This window comes from Phyllostomus discolor, chromosome 10 (assembly GCF_004126475.2).
Source record: "Phyllostomus discolor isolate MPI-MPIP mPhyDis1 chromosome 10, mPhyDis1.pri.v3, whole genome shotgun sequence".
Classification (NCBI taxonomy): domain Eukaryota; kingdom Metazoa; phylum Chordata; class Mammalia; order Chiroptera; family Phyllostomidae; genus Phyllostomus; species Phyllostomus discolor.
In genome coordinates, this window is record NC_040912.2 from 73602250 (window position 1) to 73621540 (window position 19291).

Below are 19291 nucleotides of genomic sequence, written 5' to 3' on the forward strand. Positions count from 1 at the left end.
CTTCTCACAGCGCATAGCATTTAAGTTCTGTACTGTACTAGAAAGTGTCTCCCTGCTATTTCTTTTCCATATTGTTTTCTCCAAAAATGGATACTACTAATTGTTGTGTACATCAACTCTATATATTTCCATCTTAGAATAAGTCCCTTATTCTACCTATTTTTCTTACTCTAGAGCTTTTAACTAAAACCAATAATCACAAAATTCTGCATTTCACTTGTCAAACAAAGTGGATGACTTAGGACAGTGATTTTCAAATAAATACAATCAGAGTCATGCACCAGCATTTAGAGTACTTTCCTGGTCTTTAAGGAAGAGATGCCTCATATCCTCTGTTCCTTGGAATCTTCCTAAAATTTAAACAGTGTGAGGTGTCTGATGAGGCCGTGGGTACTGGTATGGGCAAAACTGCCAGGGCCACAGTATACGGCACAGCATGGAAGACAGAGCACTGGTCTGAGCATCAAGAGTGGCAGAGCGGTGCAGGTTCCACTTTCCCATTTATTTCCATAACTTGTGCATATCTGTGTTGTTTTCACTTGTCACATGGGGACTTAACAATGAATATGAACACACTTTGAAGTCCTAAAGGAGCTGTGTGCATTGGAATTATTAATAGTTCATAAGGGAAATTACTTTAGATATAAATCAAGAAAGAAATGAGGAATTGGGGAGTAAAACAGGAGCCCTCCAAGCGATCGGCACTATCTCAGCTACTCCTTAGACACTCAAGTGGAAACCCATTGGCCGTACCTGACCAAAACCTTTTTAAGTCATGGTGACCTCAAGCACCTCTTTCTTTTAAATCGTCAATTTCCTTATCTGTAAAATTGAGGTAATAAAGACAATTTAGACCCTTTTCTCCAGGGTTGGTATGAGAATTAAACGAACAAGTGCTTATCAAGCACATTGAGCAGTACATGGTGTATTTAGATGTGATTCACATTCACGCCCTAGGTATTTTCAGTTCACACCAATGCAGAGTAATAGACAGGATGTTGAAAGTTGTTAATGTGGTATCTAGACAAAAGATTATGGAAATTCAAATGGGAAAGGTATTCCTGAAAGGAAGCATACCTACCAGTTATGAAATTTACATTAACATCATCAATTTATATGTTACTTCAAAAAGTCCTGCTGTCTTATTCTCTGTCAATAAAGGGACATTTTATTTTCTCTACCCGAAGCCCCCAGTATTGTCACATTCTTCACTGAATGACTATCTTCTGCAATAGCCGCCCCAAACTTTTTCACCCTAATGGTGCCCAAGATTGAAGAATGCTGCCTGTGTGACACACTCTCATAAATGTGCCGTGAATAATATGGAATTCCCAGTGTACCCCTGTTTCTACACCTCTTTTCTTGAACTTGAAAAAGTACATTGGAAAGCAAGTGAATGACAACTACGTTATCACAGAAATAATAATAATTTTCAACTGGGATCAGGGGTGCCCAACCTCTCTTCTCCTGGCCCATGGACACCACTCCCATTGCCTCCTGAGCTCTGCCCCCCAAACCACCCCATCCATGCAAAAATGGTCTTCCATGAAACCTGCCCCCAGTGCCAAAAAGGTTGGGGATCGCTGACTTAGATCCTTCAAATATCATCAATAGCAAGTTACATGAAATTTGACACTGTATTAAGAGGCAATATATTAATACTAAATGGTAAGAGAGTAGGTTTTGGAACCAGATCATTGGGTTTACATCCCGGCTCTGTCATAGAGGTATGACCTCATGACATTTAATGACAGTTAATTTCACTGTATTTCATCTGTCTCATTCTTAAAATGGGCTCATAGTAGCATCCATCTCAAAAGGATATATGAGGATTAAAAGAATGAATATATGTAAACTATGTGATATATAGTAAGCATTTAATAAGTACTAACTATTATTTTCTTTACTGTCTTATGACAATGCTGTATTTGAGAGCCAGTGTCTATATAAGAACATAGAATTTCTCACCAAGCATATATGGCTTTCCTGAAGTTACACTTACATTATCTGTTTTCCTCTTTCAACACAATGCCATGCATACCGAAAATCCAGTTCTCTAAATTCACCATTCTCTTCTTCACCATCCTGTCTCTGCACATGTTCTATTCTGTAAGTTCCCTTCCTCCTACCTCCTAACCTTTCTTCTCTATGTAGGTCCTTTAAAATGTGGCTCAAATATCACACTTACAGAAACCTTGAACAGGAGGCCAAGTGACTCTTCATGTCCTATCCTGCTTTATCATAGTATTTGCTACACTCTGCACACTTTCACCAGTGAACCCCATACCTAATCAACACATTTATTCAATGGTTACTTACTGAGAACCTATTATATGTTCAGTACTGGGTGGACCTTTGGCCACTCTCACAAAACTATGACCTCTTTCATAAAGGCAGAGTGTATCTCTTCTTTGTAGGCACTGCACCAAAGACAGCTCCTTACTGACTCAGCAATTCATTAATTGTCGTAAAGGATGAAAAATACACACTACTGATCTAAAGAAAAACTGTACATACCATCTTCAAAACATTATGAACTTCAGTTATATCACTTCTCACCTTTTATATTCACTGATAAAGGAGACAAATCACTGTGAACAGCCTTTTACACTATTATCAGTGTGATGCTAGCAACCATTCTTATAACTTGTTTCACTAATCTAATTTCAGATCCTGAGCTAGGCTTGCAGTTGAATTATTATTTATTTATTATTAATTTATTTTTATCCCCACCTGAGGACTTTTTAAAATTGCTTTTAGAGAGAGAGGGAGAGGAATAGAGGAAGGGAGAAAGAAAAACCATCAATGTGAGAGAGAAGCATTGATTGGTTGCCTCCCTGTACTGTACCCAGACCAGGAATCGAACCCGCAATCAGCCATGACAGGGAATCAAACCTGCAACTTTTGGGCTACTGTTTGATGCTTCAACCCACTAAGCCGCACTGGCCAAGGCAGTAGTTGATTTATTTTAAACCTTTCACATAAAAAATGGACTCCATTGGCATATTGGCTTTTCTCAAAGGATTGCCCTCTGGTTCTGTGGTCTGTGTAACAAAGAACACCCTTGAATGAGTGAGGGGTCAGGCTTTTTACCTATTTCTACAAATAGAAATTTGAAAGATCATCCTTTTATTGAATCTGGCCACCCTGGAAAACAGAATTAAGTGGCATTTTGTACAGAAAAAAATAATTCCAAATGACAAATGTCTCAATATATCCATCACTTCATTATGGTTTAGTAACAACACAGATATAAAACAAATATATTTGGTTGAGCTAATGTGTGTGTGTGTGTGTGTGTGTATATGCTAACAATTTTATATTATATATAAAAATAATATATATTATTATATCATTCTTATTATATCATTCTTATTTTTATTCCATCCTGATGCTTAGAGAGAAAATCCTTATTTTTTCTTTCCATCCTAGAGTTTAGTTATTCGGTAACTTTGAAGTCAATTAATTTTTAAATACACTTTTAGTCCATGCGCACTTGAGGAGAAATGGAAACAAGGACGTGCACTGGGAGGCAGCTTTTACTCATCCGGTTCTGCTCTCAGAGCCTGTACATCTCCGTGAATAATTTCTGTTCAATAAGAAACGTGTGGAAAACTATATTTTTATTACTGGGCACATCAAGCACTTCAATGTGCTTTTGTAGGAAAAACGATACCTTCAGTGAAGACTTTATGTGACAGCGTTGGCTCTGCTCAACATTGTTCTGGGGAACAGGGAGTATGGCCTTGGGATTCGGGGACTGGAGTTTGATTGCTGGCTCTGCCAATTACCTGTGTGATCGGGCCCCTTACCGTCACTAAACCTGCTTACTTCACTGTCAGGGGAGCACAACAACCCCAACATCCTGGGGCTGTTACAGGGTAAGGACTTAGTGGGTGACCAGCACATGCAAGCTGTGCAGTAAAGGGAAATAATCATCATCACTACCCATTCCTTTGCCTACATGTATGCTCCTTTGATCTACATTGCATCGTTTCCACAAAACCAAAACCAAGGGGAGAATAATTCACCCACCTTTATGTGCAAATATTAGAAATATATTTATAAGCATAAGCCACTCAGTTTATTGTCATATTTATTACTTACCTTCCTCCCTCTTGCTACAAAACATTATCTATTTTCCTTCTCATAACCGCCTACACTATTGGGTAAGGAGGAAAAAAAATAACAAAGCTAAAAATGAAACCAGTTAATTTACCAATTTTTAGTGCCCTCAAAAGAAAAATGAATGTATGAGATTCAAGTCACTGACCAAAATGCCATAGGAAACAGCAGTTTTCAACAGAACCTCAATTATTCATGTTCTCCCTCTTCTTATCCAGTTTATTTTAGCACGTATTCATTACAATCAATACACAGAACTATATATGTGAATTAGAGTCATGATATTATAGTGTAATTATTTAGAAATCAGTCAAATTGTTCTTATAGATCAGTTACTTGGCCTTTGTTCATCGAAGACTTGAGCATTTGACGTGCTGTATTCATCTCCATCCTCATTCCTGGTATCACTTCTGGAGGCCTCATCATCCACCTGGGAGACACAGCATCCTGGCCTCTGTGTCCACTGACGGCCTCACTTCCAGTGATCATTCCTTTCATGCATCTCACCACCCACCATTATGATCACCCTCTAAAAATCATCCTGTCCAGGAACTACATCACCTCTGTGGATACCAACTCCCACCCGAACCCTGCAATGATTCCATAAGCCCCTGCATGTACTGATTAATTATCACCCAGCTTGTCATTAGACTTCACCCCGTGTAGCTTCTCTCCCCTCCTATTCTTGTGTAGGTTCTATGATCTTCCCTGCAAATACCCTCTGTTCTCTCGTATGTCTCCCTCTGTCCAGTTTTACTGCCAAATCACAATTGTGATTAAACATATTCTTTGCCTACATTCAAGTATCGATATTGTTTCAGAAAGCCATAAATCTTTACTGTGTGGCAAGGCCAGCATGAGACTCAGGCACATCAGGTGCCTCAGGTGGTTCCGAGAGAGAATGCCTCCCTAAATTCTGCACAGTCTGTGCCTTGCTTGCTTCATTTAGTTCGACCCTGCGGTCTGGCCTTACTTTAAATTCATGACTTCAGATTTCATATGTTTAGTCAACATGGCTCCCCAATTCTACTACACTTCCCCTCTTTGGAATGACTGACTGTTCCGTGCCTCATATATCCAGTATCTTCATTCACCTGTCATTTCGGTTTGTCTCACACTTCTTCGTTGAGGAAAAAAAGCAATAAGACAAAAACTCCCTCATCATGCAAAACATAGTCCACCTGCAGCTACACTGCCATGTTATCTCTTCCTCCTGTTGACACACGTCCCCAATCCAGGCAAAGGCGCCCTCCTCCTCCAGTGCTAGGACCCCATTAACTCCCACTCTCCACACCCTTTCAGTTTCACAGTTAACTTTGGTTCTACATCAGGAAACCTAGACTAACTGCAGTACGCTCTTTGGCTTACAAATGAGTTCTAATAGCTTTCATCTTTAAAAAAATCTACCCAATAAATCCCTTTACTAACCACATTGCCTCATTTATACATTCTCAAGAGTGAAAAAATCACTTTTTTAGTGACCTGTCCTCCCTCTCTCCATTTTCTTATTTTCCATTAACTCTTCACACCATTTGAATATGAAATATAACCTCACATGTCCACTGATAAGTCTCAAATTTATACATCTATCCCTGAGTGCAGACTTATCCAATTACCTGTATCTGTTCTTGGTTGTTTGATATCTTAAATTTTATACATCAGACAAAACATGATTCTTTTCCATTTCCAAATATATTCTTCATAGTTCTTTCCCCCCTTAGTAAGCAGCTGAGGACTGTCCATCCATTCAATGAAGTCAAAACCTAAGTGAAAACCACCCACATCCAACTATAAAACACTAAAAATGAATGTATGCTACGAATTTAAGTTAACTGTAACAAATGTACTACACTAATACAAAAATACTAATAATTGGGAAAACTGTGTGTGTCAGGGGGTGAAATATGGGAACTGTCTGTACTAGATCAATTTTTCTGTAAATCTAAAGTTATTTTTTAAAGAACTCCAAAAACAGTAAAACAGAATAGATAAAATTATTTTCAGTAATATAATTTGTGTAACCCAATATATGCAATGTATTATGATATCAATATGTAACCAATATAAAAATATGAATGAGATATTTAGCCCTTCCTGGTGTAGCTCAGTGGATTGAGTGTGGGCCTGTGAACCAAAGAGTCACCAGTTTGATTCCCAGTCAGGACACATGCCTGGGTTGCAGGCCAGGTCCCCAGTGCAGGCCACATAAGAGGCAACCACACACTGATGTTTCTCTCCCTCTCTTTCTCCTTCCCTTCCCCTCTCTCTAAAAATAAATAAATAAAATCTCTAAAAAATATTCATGAGATATTTTACACTTATTTTTATATACCAAGTCTTCAAAATGCTGTGTATACTTTATACTTAAAGAGTCAGACCAGCCATATTTCAAGTGCTCAGTAGCAGTCTGTATTAAATAGCATAGGACTGAAAGATGAATCATGCCGGCAGCCATGACTCCAGCACTTCGCTCACTGGGGAAGGAGTCCACCCACTGCTTCGCCTTTTGGATTCAGCCTCCACCTCAACTGGACTGAGCCCTCTTCACTAGTTTCTCCTCTAAAGAGGTGTCAGACCTGAGGCTCAGTGGATGCCAGATCAGGAGATAAGGCTTTAAAATTAATCCAAACTGCTCCAGTGGTAGAAACAAACAAACAAACAAAACAAAGCCCACCTTCAAGGCATTAACAGTTTCTAGCTGTAAAACATATCTAGAATTTTCCCATTCTCTCTATTTCCTCTTCTTCTGTGCTGGTCCAAGCTAATGTGTTCTCACCTTGAACTCCCAGCCAGTGCCCAGTACTCACACTGAGCAGTGACACCCCACTCTCAGTTCTGTAGATGATGCTCCGAAACATAAATCAAATCATATGGCTCTTCTCCTGAAAACCATGCAGTGGCTTCCATTTCACTTAGAATATAACACAAAATGTTTATCACTGCCTTCAAGATGTTGTTATTTGTTCAGTCTTACTCATTTCTATACTCTGTCCACTTGGGGTTTCTTCCTGTTCCTCAAACACATGAGTTCACTCTACGAGTTTGCCATATTTCAGGATCTCTCTCTCTCTCTCTCCCTCTCTCTCTCTCTCCCCCCTCCCCTCCCCCCACCCGTTCTTTCTCTTCCTCATTTGTCTACTTGGTTCTTTACATAACTGGCTCCTTCTCATCATTCATATCCCAGTTCAACTATCACAGACAGAGGTCTTGTCCAATCACCATATCTAAATTAGCCCATTTCTCTCACTAACACTCTTACACACATTATTTATTTCCTTCATGGCACGTACAAATCAAAAATATTGCTAAAAAGCTAGGGAAAGTCCTTGGCAAGTGGAATAGGGAAACTGAGACAGACAGCTAGAAAAAATGTCTGAGCAATTTAAAGCCAAGTACAGAGGGCCAGCAGGACCAGGCGGAAGGCCAGGGTGCCTGGCAGGAGGCAAAACTGGAAAAATAAGAACCTTGCCACCAGGGTGACCTTTCCTCCTCAGAAATAACATCTAGGCCTCAGTTGTATTTCAGCTCCAGGCCGAGAAAAGCAGCGAAACCAGACAAAGGATGTCATGGCGGACCTTGGGACCCACTGCTTTGAACAATGACCCTCTTCCCTGGTGCTGACCAATCCCTGGAGGCCACAACTCTGAGAATACATACCTGGAAAGCTGATGAATACTCTATTGAGATCTTCCCCTGGAACCTCCCCTAAGATCTCCATCCTTAAAAACTTTTGGGACAAGGACCCAGGTCAAGCTCTCACTCTCCCTCCTAGGAGCACACTGGTGCCTTTCCCCTCCTCCTCTCCTTCTCCAACAGACATGCATTTCTTAAACTCTATGGGACCCCATGAGACCTGTGAGCTAGAGTAGTAATGGGCAGTGGCAGTTTGTCCCAGGGAAAATCTCTGAACCTGTGCCCAAGTTCCCCTTTTGTCTCACTTCCCAGTGAGCTAAAGCAGCCTGCCTAGGCTCATTTCCTTCCTACAACATTTCCAGAGAGCCAAGGCCGTGCTGCTTAGGCTCTCCTGTTGCTTCTAATATCCTAAGCCCTTCCTTGTTTCACTGTCTCCAGCTTTAATAAATGTACCCTCATAGTCACTGGACTCGTGTTGTGAAATCTTCCCACATAAGACGAAAAGCCACACACTATAGGCTGGCCTGAGGCAGACCCGCTAAGGGCCAGGTCCCCTTTTCAGAAACACAAATATCCAAAATACATGGTTTATTTAGCTAGTTGCTGTACATTGTTTGATTACCAGCTCCATGATTGTAGCGCATTTCTCATTATGTTCAGCACCATATGTACAGCACAGACATGGTCTGAGCCCTCAAATCCACATCCTCTTTTTCCTGGATACATAGCTAGGCTGTATCTCTAGCCTCCCCATAGTTAATTGTGCAGCCAAATGATTAGCTCCAGCCAACAAAGTGGGGACAGAAGAGAGATGGACTACTCTGGGCCTTGGTCATTAAAAGCTTCCTGAGGGATCTTCTATGATCTTTTCTCCTCCGGCCAGCTAGAAGGAAAATGACATGCTGGGCATCTGGAGAGCCACACATTAAAGATGGGAGGGCTTGTGTCATCCTGGAGTCCAGCGTGAGTGCTCGGAGTGTAACGGTGGGAAACTGTACCCCACCCCACCATTCTTTTGACATCGTTTCTGGAAGCGCTGACTCTGACTTAACACGTGACTTACAAACAGCACATTTGTATAAGAATCCTAGGAACTAATTTCAAAAGATACAGACTTCAGCCTTCAGGAATCCCACTCTGGGAGGTTTGCTGACCTTCAACTGTAGATCCAGGATGACATGAAGCTGGGATGACTAAACCAGGACGAGGCCCACCAGACCACCACTTGCCTTGCTGGAGTGCACTGCGCTCACCTGCATGTGGAGAACTATAACCTCCTTTCCTGACCTCTTTGTTCTGTTTTCTTCTCCCTCTTATAAAATCTCTACTACTACTGAGAAGTGGAGATGGGGTTTGTGACATGAGTCCCCCATCTTCTAGGTGGCCAGCACCTGAAAATAAAGCACTTTCCTTTACATCAGCACCTGCCTCTCAAGTACTGACTTTCATAGTGGCAGGTGGCCGGACCTGTGTTCAGCTACAAAAGGAAAACTGTGTTAGTAACCTGCTCATCTATTCATACTATTATCTGAGTAAAAAACACATTTCTAGCCCTTTAAGTCCATTATAGGTTGTTACTAGTGCTTATAGTAGACAATCATAATACACCAATATCTAGAAAAGTACATTATCAATGAATACTTATTAAATAAATAACTAAAATTATTTTAAATGTGGAAATGAATGTTTCACTTCATATCACAGTATAAAGCCTTAAGAATAATAGAGTTTTAGAACTGAGTATAAAAAGCATTAACATGGATCAATTCATTTCTCTCAGATTTCCCTTTAGAGTCAGCAGTGATGACTGCAGTGTGGATACATGGAATATAGAAGTGGAATCCAGAATGTGTAGCCACACTCCAGAATTCACTGCATCTTCTCCATGTTCATTTACTTTGGCTAAATTGTTCACTCAATTGGAAGTTTTCCTAAAAAATAAGTATAAAAGTATTAAAAATATGTCTACTTTTAGGAAATTTGGTTTTGGTTTTCTTTTTTTTTTGGTTTGAAAATGCTTTCCTTTAACTATTTATGTGTATGAGATGAATAAGAAATGTAGTCAAATGGCATTTCTTATTCTCTCAGACAACCCTCCTTATGAATTTTCCATCATGAAACTGAGTGGACAATAGTACTTTTTCTTGTGGAAATGGCTTTCTGATCCTTGCATTTAAGGTTCTTTAAGAATGCCAACTGTCATTATCATTAATGAACAACACTGGTTGAGAAGTAGAAATGCAACCCATCATTGCATCAATAGTACAGTAGTTCCCCCTTATCCATGGGAGATACATTCCATGACCCCAGTGGATCCCTGAAACCATGGATTGTAATGAGCGCTACATATACTATGTTTATTTCTATACATGCACACCTATGATAAGTAAAGTCTGATTTACAAATTAGGCACAGTAAGAAATTAACAACAATACATAATAATAATAGAGAACAAGTTAAATGATACATTGTAATAAAAGTTATGTGACTGTGGTCTCTTTTTTCCTCTCATTCTCTCAAAATATCTTATTGTCTTGTATTCACCCTTCTCCTTGCAATAATGTGAGATGGCAAAATGTCTATGTGATGAGATGGAGTGCAGTGAATGTGTAGGCATCATGGTGACACCAGTGTCAGGATACTATTGATCTTTCGATGATATGTGAGAAGGAGGACCATCTGATTTGGTGATCCTAAATCATAGAACCATGATGGTGTTGGTGGGTAGATGTCAGGAGCAGAGGATGTTGATGATTGGGTATCATATACAGTTGAAGGTTTTTTTTGCCAAAACCTTTTGGAAGAATGTTGTAATGAGAAGTTGTCTCCTTTTAACTTATCAAAGTGTTGTTGCAGAGGTTGTGATCCTTTGATGATCATACACCATATGATTAATGTCATGTTCCATCCAAGGACTGTATTCCATAATTTTGTACTTACACATCTGTCAATTCAAATGTCAATCTGAAGCACTTCAGCAAATTTCAGTAATGTCTACCATTACTGGTTCTGCTTCAATGTCTCCTTCCTCTTCCTCTATAAATGAATCAACAAGTTATTCCAATTCCTCATTTCAATATGTTCTTCAACTTCTTTATTAAGTATGCTGGAAAATTCTGCTCCACCAACTTTTCTTGTTATGTGGATGATTTTCCTAGCTTTCCCATTGATCTCTGGGAAGCCTTTAAAGCCATTCACAACTTTACTCCATAAGTTCTTATAGCAGGCATTTACAGTTACTGGTTTTAATTCATCCATTGCAGATTTTATTAATATTACTGTTCCAGAAATAGTGAATGATTTCCAGCACTACATTATGTCCAGATTGAGGTCTGCCTCAATTACTAATTAAATGTGATCAAATGCCAGGTGGATGTATGAGACTTTGACAAACCAAATAATGCTTCAATCAAGGGGTTGAAGCATTAAGATCATATTTGGAGGTAAAAATGCCACCTCAACATTTTCTTCATCATAGCAAACAGATTCAGGATGGCCAGATGCATTGTCTATAATTAATAGGACTTTAAATTCCAACCCTCCCTCTTCCCAGTATTTCTACACTTTTGGGAAGAAGCATAGGTGGAACTGTTCCATAAATAAGTTGGCGGTCACCCACACTTTCTGACTGTGTTGCCAGCAAATGGGAAGAAAATTTTTGTTTTTGAGATCCAATGGTTTATTCTCTCCATACACGATGCCTGGCTTTATCATATTCCCTGCAGTGTTGCCATACAGCACCAGAGTTAATCTGCCCTTCAGTGATTCATGCCATGGTGCCCTCTTCACACTTCCATGAACACAGGTTCTATTGGGCATCTTCTTCCAGAAGAGTCCAGTTTCATTGCCCTTGAAGACCTGCTTTGGATGGTATCCTTTTTCCTGAATCAATGTGGCAGCAACGTCTTCAATGGCAGACATATGCCTTTCCAGTAATTTTGTTGCTTTTCATTCCAAACCTATTCTGAATCTGTGTATCTGTCTTTTACTTGCACTAAATCCTCGGTGTCACTCATTGAGGGGGGTCCTTGCTAAAGTCTTCCTATAGGCTCAGTACTTACTGGTAAAACATGTTTCTGTCCATCATAATATGTTTTTTGTTCATGTCTTCTACCCACAAATTGAATGCCTTTTCCATCCTTTTTTAATGTATTTTTTCTTCTGATTGTCTTCTTTTCATTTTACTTTTCAGTTACAGCTTACATTCAATATTATTTTGCATTAGTTTCAGGTGCAAGCATAACCTTATCCATCTTAACTAAGCACTTAACACACACTGTGGCCATAACTTTTATAGTCTGAGCTACAATGGCAAAGCTAGCAATATTAATTTTTTCCTGCTATTCAATTTCACGGACAGAAGACTCATTCTTACTATACATCTTAGCAACCTCAGAATGTGATTTCTGTCTATTAAGTTGAGAACTTTCACCTTTTCACCTAAAGGGTGCACTTAAATGGCTTTTCTTTGGCATATCCACACTGCCAGCATAGCTACTCTTATGCATTGGGGCCATTATTAAGTAACATAAAGGTTACCTGAATGCAAGCACTGGGATACCATGAAAGTCCAGATGGCTACTAAGTGACTAATGGGCAGGTAGCATATACCATGGATACTCTAGGTAAAGGAATGATTCATGTTCTGGGTGAGACAGATCATGACAATGGAGGATTTCATCATGATAATCAGAATGGTGCATAATTTAAAACTTATGAATTGTTTATTTCTGGAATTTTCCATTTAATATTTTCAGACCATGGATGACAGTGGGTAACTAAAACTTCAGAAAGTGAAATCACACACAAGGGGGAGCTACTGTACTCAAATAAGCTGATTGAACTTTTAAAATAAGGAAAAGATCCATTACTTAGTAATATATATCTCACTGTGGCAGATAAATTAGAAAGAATAAAATCTCTTATAAGAAGTGTAACAAGTAAGACTCTTAAATATTAAATATTCAGTTAAAGGAAAGAATAGAAAAGAATGAGTACTAATTAGGAAAGATTAATTAATACATCTTAGGGGAAACTTGGGTATAAACCCAAGCATGTTGATACTCAGTACATTTTTACTCCCTAACAGAAAACCTCTTTCTCCAGCAACTTAAGTCCTTTATTGTTTCTTTGGGGGGGGGGTATTTACTAAATTATATATTTATTTATATACATGACTTCCATTACAAATTATTAATTAATCACATTTCTAATAGTGTTTTATTAATAATTGAATATCTAACAGTGATGAGTACATTTATGAAAAAGATATGCATGTGTGTTCAAGTGTATGTTCATACACTCCTGTCTTTTCAAATGTGCTGTTCTGAGAAGTTTCTGCCAAGTCCAATATATTGCCCCCCCAAAATGCTGTTGCCATCTGAATTTAAAATCATCAGAGTCCCACCCTGGCAAATACCTAAGGTTCTTCCACTTACTACATAACAGGCATGCCAAGACAAAAATATGACCCAAATGAAGAACCAGAAAAAATGCTCCCGAAAAAATACAACAAAGCAATGAAGACATAGCCGACTATCAGATGCACAGTTAAAACCCTGGTAATCAGGATGCTCACAAAATTGATTGAATAAGGTTGCAAATTAGGGGGGGAAAATGAAGGCTATGAAAAGTGAAATAAAGGAAAATATACAGGAACCAACAGTGAAGGGAAGGAAACTGGGACCCAAATCAAGGGCATAGACCAGAAGGAAGAAATAAAGATTCAACCAGAACAGAATGAAGGAACAAGAATTCAGAAAAATGAGGAGTGACTCAGGAACCTCCAGGACAACTTTAAACATTCCAACATCTGAATCATAGGCATGCCAGAAGGAGAAGAGGAAGAGCAAGAAATTGAAAACTTATTTGAAAACATTATGAAGGAGAATTTCCCCAATCTGGCTAAGGAAACAGACTACCAGAAAGTCCAGGAAGCTCAGAGAGTGCCAAAGAAGTTGGACACAAGGAAGCACACACCATGGCACATCATAATTACATTACCCAAGATTAAAGAGAAGGAGAGAATCTTAAAAGCAGCAAGAGAAAAGGAGAGAGTTACCTACAAAGGAGTTCCCATTACACTCTCAGCTGATTTCTCAAAAGAAACCATGCAGGCTAGAAGGGGCTGGAAAGAAGTAATCAAAGTCATGAAAGGCAAGGACCTATATCCAAGATTGCTTTATCCAGCAAAGCTATCATTTAGAAAGGAAGGGCAGATAAAGTGCTTCCCAGATAAGGTCAAGTCAAAGGAGTTCCTCATCACCAAGCCCTTATTATATGAAATGTTAAAGGGACTTACCTAAGAAAAAGAAAATGATCAAAACTATGAACATTAAAATGACAACAAATTCAAAACTATTAACAACTGAACCTAAAACAGAAATGAACTAAGCAAACAACCAGAACAGCAACAGAGTCACAGAAAGGGAAATCACATGGAGGGCTATCAGCATAGAGGGGGTGGGGAATGGGGGAAAAGGTGAATCAAATAAGTAGCATAAATAGTAGGTACAAAATAGACAAGGGGAGGTTAAGACTGGTATAGGAAATGTAGAAAACAAATAACTTATATGTATGACCCATGGACATGAACTAAGGACAGGGTGAATGCAGGTGGGAGGGGGTAGAGGGTGGAGGGGAATAAAGGGGGGGAATAGGACAACTGTAAGAAAAAAAAACACAAAAAGAAAAACAAATAAAGAAAAAGAAAAACAAATAAAATCATCAAATGTATCAGTTTTTATAATGAATGATTACTAAATGTTTTTGTTTTGCTTTTTTACATTTGCATTTTTAATCTACCCATTGTTGATTTATGGTGTGAGGTTGGGATACAATTTGACCTTTTTTCTGTATTGATAATTGTTTTCTCAACAATACTTTCCTCCCATTTTTTCCAAATGACTGGATGGATGCCTCCCTTTTTTACCACAATTAAATAGAAATTTGGGTCTTTTTCTGGACCTCACCCTCGTTTCCATTAAGTCATTGTCTCAATTTAACCCAATATCATGCTGTATAAATTATCAATGTTTCACAATAATATGTACTTGTACGTGAAGTCCCCACTCCCTGTTCTTTTTTCTCAAAGGTATTCTGACTTCTCTTTGCTTTCTGCTCTTCCATATGCAATTTACAACCATCCTGTTAAGTTCCATGAACTATCTTGTGTAGATTATGATAGGAAAATATATGAAATCCATATATTCTTAGGGGAGATTTGATATCTTTATATCTTTCTCTCCATGAGCATGAGTTGTCTCTCAGTTGTTTAAATCTTATTTTCTAAGTCTTAATATAGTTTTATAATTTTTTCACAGCACTTAACCATTTTTCTAAACTTACCCCTATATAATTAATATGCTCTGGTTCTATTGTAAATTGTGTCTTTATTATCTACTACTTTACTGATAGTGTACAGAATGTAGCTTTCTTTTCTATATTAATCTTACACCGAGCCCATGGGTTCTCAACTAGAGATGATTCTGTCCCCCAAGGGATATTTGGCAATGTCTGGAGACATTTTTGGCACTGCAGCTGGGGGCGTGACACTTCTGTTGACTGGTGGCAGAGGCCAGAAGTGCTACTAAACATTCTACAAGGCACAAAACAGCCACCTACAATAAAGATTTATGCAGTTCAAAATGTCAATAGTTTTGAGGTTGAAAAAACTCTTGCAAAACTTGCTTGTTATACTTAAGCATTTGTATCTAAAATTTTAAAATTTTATATAAAGAATCATATTATCTGAAAATAAGTGTAATTTCATTTTCCTTTTAACACTTTAATGCCTTCAGTCTTTTTTCTCCTTTTCTTATTGCACTAAGATTTTCAATAAAATTTTGACATGAAGTAATGATAGTGGACATCCTTATACTTAACCTTCAAAGAGTATTTCCTACAATATTCACTTAAGATTATGTTTGCCTTAAGCATTTTATAGTATTTCTAATCAGTTTAAGAAAGCCCCTTTCATCCTAAATGTATGAATATTTTATCATGAACACATGTTTAATGTTAGAAATGTCATTTATGCATCTTTTGATGTAATTTTTTCTTTAACCCATTACTATAAGGAGTTATATTTATACATTTTGAAGTATTACATCATTGAAGCTTGAGATGGATCAGTTTCCTTTGCATGGTTGGATTCAATCAGCTCATATTTTGTTTAGAATCTTTACATTCATACTCATGAGTGAGACGGATCTATAATTTTTCTTTCTTAAATGTCCTTTGGTATTGGTTTCAGGGTTATACTGGTCACAGAGAATAAATTGGAAAATCTTCCCTCTTTTTTCATTCTCTGCAAAATTTTGTATAAAATTATGATAATATCTTCCTGAAAAGTTTTATAGAATTCACCTGAAATCATCCCAGACACCCTCAAGAGAATGAATAAATCAATTATGGTATATGAAATACTGCAGTCAAAATGAGTGACTACAAAGGCAGCCATAAATATGTATGAATATTAGCAATATAATATTAAGTATGAAAAGTAAGTACCAAAAATACATTTCATATAAATGATTAAAATTTAAAAATTTTGTGTTTTCATAATACATATGCAAAAAAAGGGTATTTTGAAAGGTTGGAATACTGATTGATCAGGAGGCATGGGAGGTAGGCTGGTGATAGGCTGGTGACAGTCATACCTCAGTGATATTCTGGGCTGGGTTCCAGATCACCACAATGAAGTGAATGTCACAATAAAGTGAGCCACATGAAATTTTTGGTTCCCTGGTGCATATAAAAGTTACATTTACACTATGACATAACCTATTAAGTGTTCAGAAGCATTGTGTGAAAAAATAATGTATACACCTTAATTGAAGAATACTTTCTTGCTGAAAAATGCTAGTGGTCATCTGAGCCTCTTACAGAAATGGCTCTGATAGACTTGTTCAATGCAAGATTGCCAAAACTTTCAATTTGTGAAAAAAAAAACAAAAAAACAACACACAAACACCAAAGCAAAATGCAATAAAACAAGGTACACCTGTATGTGTTTAAATAAAGCTCTTTGTCAAAATCCTAGCTTTCGGGGCCAGGGAAATTTTTAATAGGTGTTTATTACACTCCTTGAAATAGATAGATAGATAGATAGATAGATAGATAGATAGATAGATAGATAGATAGATAAAAGTGGCCTTTGCATGCATCAATGATGATCATGTGCCATAAGCCAAGTAGCCAAGGCAAAGAAAGAAATAAAAAAAGACACAGAGAGAAGGGCAAGAAGGAGGAAGAAAGGGAGTAAGACAGCACAATGAACTAGTGAAGAAAATAATAAGAAAAAGGAAAGAGAGCCACTTTAAAAACTATAAAAAGGGAACATTTAAAGACAGATTGTTGCACAAGTCTGTGAATTATCTGAATGCTATATTTAGTCTTGATATTATGCCCTTGGAAACTATGAATCCTCCCTGTAGGTCTATGAACCCAAACAAAATAGGTCACATGCAGAATTGGCTTCACCTACTTCTCTAATATAGCTTTTCTGTATATTTTTAGATTTTATTAGTCAATCTTCTGTCAGAATTCCCACTTTATAAAATATAACTCTCTGGAGTTAGAATTGCATTATGTTTGTAAGCCGAAAAGCTTAATTCACTTTTTTCTTATGAACATTTTTTCTGAAGAGTAAAATAAGGCTAAAATTCACCTCTTACCAGTTGAGTCATCACTTCATTTCTTGCTGAATGTCAAACTGTTCTTTTCTCTTGGGTATGTATGCCTTTGCAATGATTCATTGTTGAAATATCGTAAGGTACAGTTTTCAACATATTTCAGGATTAATATTTTGTTACTATTTGCAGAATTATTGTGAGCCAATTAAATACAGAGAGAAACAGATGTCATAGTATCTAAAGAAATGGATATCATATCAATTTAGGAGGGGTATATTCATTTTTGGCAATCATTAATACACTGAAATTAGAAAAGGATAGCAAACAATTTATTTATAATGGACCTAATTTTCTATAATGACACAAACTGTCAATGCATATTAGGTCACTATGATAAATGTGAACTGTCTATGTTACCATGGTGATGAGGTGTTTCCATTCTATGCTGAGTGCAAAACAATTTGGAGCATAATTAAAAGATACAGAGAAATATACATTGAGGGGATTAAGAAGTGCAAATAGGTAGTTACAGAATAGCCATGGGGATATAAAGTACAGTATAAAAGTGCAGTATAGGAAATGCAGTAAGCAAAGAACTTACACGCGTGACCCATGGACATGAACTATGGTGGGGGGATTGCCTGAGGGAGTAGGGGGAGCTGGGTGGAGTGAGGCAAAGAGAGAAAATCAGGACAACTGTAATAGCATAATCAATAAAATATAATTAAAAAAAGAAACAGGGAACTATATAAGTAAAAATACTGTCAAAAATAAAAAAAATTATAGCCTGGCTTTAACATATCCTTTTCAGTAGCTGACCTATCACACAGATGAAAACAATGATTATTACATAATATTTTTATTTTCAAATATATGAACCATTTATAAAAATTATTTGCTGTCAAAAATATAAATTATCATAAAGTAAAAATTTTGACTTATATTCTTTGACCACTATTTATAAAACTTGAAATTTTTAATGAAAGATTTAAAAAGACAAAAAGTTAAAACAACACAAATGTAGATAAAAATATCAAACCACCCAATAATTTAGAAAAACAAGCACTCTTGTTAATTAATGCTTGAGTCAAAGGGAAAACTAAAACTAAAATTGTAGAGTACTAACTTAACAGGTAAAGTGTATTTCACAGTCAACAGATTTGGCCAAGGGCGAAATGCCCAAAGCATATGCCCTCAGAGGGAAATCTAGACGATAAAAGTTTTATTGTTACATAATCTATGTGATTGTTATAGGAAAAGATTTTCATACTCTTGAAATGATAAATGGCTTAAGCATGATATAAAGTCAAAATATTAATAAGTGATCACTTTAACAACATAAAAATTAAAAGTTTTGAATTTCAAACAATTTTAAAAATTTTGGAGAATCAACCTATAGAAATGTAACAAGGGATTAATATTCTTAATATGCAAGGAGCTCTTACAAATAATAAGAAAAACATAAAACTGGGGAAAATAAAGAGAAAATCCTGATAAAACATAAACAATTACAGTAAGCATATACAATATAACATTTAGTTAATAGTAAAAAATTTATGACATATGAATGTTCCCATTTGATTCAAGAATAAATATTATAGGTTAAAATGAGGTGTAAATACTTTCATGGTTAAATACTTTCATGTATAAAAATTTAAATTAATACAACCATTCTTACACCAAATTTTCAAGATTTAAAACACCCTTATTCTTAGATCCAATAGTAGAGACTTATCGTATAAAAATGGGCAAATGACTGTACAAAGATATATGTATAAACATGTTAACTGTAGTATTGTTTTTGTACTGAGATAATGAGGAAAAGTTGACAATCTAAATGAACACAGATATATGACTTTTTAGTCTGGTGTTCTTTATTACAATACAAGAAAAATAGA

At 37.0% G+C, this 19291-nt stretch overlaps 1 protein-coding gene across 1 annotated transcript in view; it reads right to left on the reverse strand.

Annotated features, from left to right (window-relative positions):
- Positions 1-19291, reverse strand: part of GRM8 (glutamate metabotropic receptor 8) — a 796332-nt gene that overhangs the window by 176063 nt on the left and 600978 nt on the right.